The following is a 2,822-nucleotide window of genomic DNA, read 5'->3' as shown; positions in this document are numbered from 1 at the left end:
AGATTAGACTTAAGACTTTCCTTTTTGATAAAGCTTATAGTTAGGGCTGGATCAGGTGACCCTGAGCCTTCCCTTAGCTATGCTGCTATAGGCCTAGGCTGCTGGGGGGCCCCATGATGCTCTGAGTTTCTCTCTCCTCTCCTCTCATCTCCTCCCCTCCCCTCCCCTCTCCTCTCCTCTCCTCTCCTCTCCTCCCCTCTCCTCTCCTTTCCTCTTTGCTAGAGAAAATATCATCCACCCATAAGAATAATAAACCAACTTTTACCGACACTTGGAATCCATTTCTATCTACTTTTAACTTAACTCTTTTAACTCTTTGCTTCTTTGCTCTATGCTTCTATATGCCACTATTACACATCACTAACTTTGTGTCTCCTCTCTCCTGTAATGTGTCCTCTCTCTCTCCCTGTACCTTTTTGCAGGTTGCCCTGGCTCTGGAGCTCTACGTCTCTGATGAGCAGTCACCAGCCACATCAACCTGATCAGTGTTTGATTGTTTGTTGTGTCTTGTCGCTTTTCTTCTTTTGTCTCTCCTCTATCTATTCAGCCAAATTGGTCGAGGCAGAAGGCTGCCCACCAAGAGCTGGGGTCTGTCGGAGGTTTCTTCCATTAAAGGGTGTTTTTGCTCCCCAATGTTGCCAAGTGCTTGCTCAAGGGGGATTTGTTGGGTTTTCTCTATGTAATAATAGTGATAACAGTAAGGTCTAGACCTTACTTTGTAAAGTGTCCTGAGTTGACTTTTGTTGTGATTTGGCGCAATACAAATTAAATTTGATTTGATTTGATTTGTTATATTTCTAGGAGTATGTGGGAATGTGCATGGCCTTGGCCCCAGGTATCTGGTTTAAGTTAAAAGTAGATAGAAATGGATTCCAAGTGTCGGTAAAAGTTGGTTTATTATTCTTATGGGTGGATGATATTTTCTCTAGTGTGATGTATTCTATGAGAAGGTTGGTCCAGTGGTTGATATGGTTGGCGATAGTTAGTGAGATAAGAAGTGGGTTTTTCTATTTAATTGGTAGGTGATTGACCTCTGTGACATTACCGAGTAGGCAGAGTGACGGGGATGGGGGGATTCTACAGTTCAAGATGGTGGAGAGTTTCTCTGGCGGTGCTAGCCAGAGGGAGAAAACGGGTTGACAGGTCCAAGTAGCATGAAAGTAATAATCGGCACAATCCAAAGTGCATTGTGAGAAAGTATCTGTATCAATGAAACGCATTTTAAACATTGATGGTGTGATGTGAGTCCTGCGAATAGTATTGTATAAGCTGTAAGTTTATATTGGTAGTCATGGAGGTGTTACTACAGATCTCGGTCCAGAAGTCAGGGCTGGGGGGAGCAACAAATCCGTTTCCCATTTATTCATTGGTAATGTTACTGTTCTATCTGTATTTGACATTAGTTTATAAAGTTTAGATATTATCTTCTTTGAGTTTGTAAATTTCATTATCTCCTCAGCTAGCATGGAAAGTTGCACAGGGTTGCTGAATATATTGATCTCTGATTTAATTATGGATTTTAACTGTTGGTACTGGAGAAATTCTCCTCTCCGAACTCCGTACTTCTGGACTATTGTATTAAATGATATAAATTGGTTGTTTTCAAATAGATGATGAAGGTGAGTTTTGTGTTGTCATGTTGAAAAGTAGATGGGATTATTATGAAGCTGAAAGTCAGGGTTATGCCAAATTGGAGTGTATCTACACAGTGTTAATGATGATTTAATGGTTTTGTTTGCTTTCCACTATGTGAATCATCAGTGCGAATTCCATACCGGATCATTTGAGGCCCGGGTTAACAACGACCGCCACCAGTTCTGTTCACCTACAGGGTGCTGGCGGAAATTGGACTACTGTTGGTCGAAGAAGGAGAGGAGGTAGGAGTCGTAGACAGAGAGAGAAGAGGAAAGGCAGGAGTATAAGTCTGAGAATAGGGACTCTTAACGTTGGCACAATGACAGGGAAAGGTAGAGAGCTGGTGGGCATGATGGAGAGAAGGAAGGTAGATACAGTATACTGTGTGTGCAGAAGACCAGGTGGAAGGGTAGCAAAGCGCGTAGCATTGGAGGGGGATACAAACAGTTTTATTATGGTGTGGACAGGAAGAGAAATGGGGTAGGAGTGATCCACAAGGAGGGGCTTGTGAGGAATGTTTTAGAGGTGAAAAGAGTGTCAGACAGGGTGATCAGTTTGAAGTTGGAAATTGAAGGGGTAATGTTGAATGTAGTCAGTGGTTATGCTCCACAAGTAGGGTGTGAGTTAGAAGAGAAGGAGAGATTCTGGAGTGAGTTAGATGAGGTGATGGAGAGTATTCCCAGAGGGGAGAGAGTGGTGATTGGGGCAGACTTCAACGGGCACGTTGGTGAGGGGAACAAAGGTGATGAGGAGGTGATGGGCAGGTTTGGTGTTAAGGGAAGGAACCTAGAAGGACAGATGGTGGTGGACTTTGCTAAGAGGATGGAAATGGCTGTAGTTAACACCTATTTCCAGAAGAGGGAGGAACATAGAGTTACATATAAGAGTGGGGGTAGGGAGTAGGCAGGTAGACAACATTCTATGTAGATGAGGCATTCTGAGACAGATTAGTGACTGCAAAGTGGTGGTAGGAGAAAGTGTAGCCAGACAGCATCAGATGGTGGTGTGTGGGATGACCCTGGTGGTCAGGAAGAAGAGCAGAGGAAAGACAGAAAAGAAGACCAAGTGGTGGAAGTTGCAAAGGAAAGAATGTAGTGAGGAATTCAAACAGAAGTTGAGACAGGCTTTGGGTGGTCAGGAAGAACTTCCAGATGACTGGGAAACTACAGCAGAAGTGATCAGAGAGA

Source organism: Monopterus albus, unplaced genomic scaffold (genome assembly GCF_001952655.1).
Source record: "Monopterus albus unplaced genomic scaffold, M_albus_1.0 scaffold140.1, whole genome shotgun sequence".
Classification (NCBI taxonomy): Eukaryota; Metazoa; Chordata; class Actinopteri; order Synbranchiformes; family Synbranchidae; genus Monopterus; species Monopterus albus.
Note: the sequence above shows the minus strand (reverse complement) of the source record.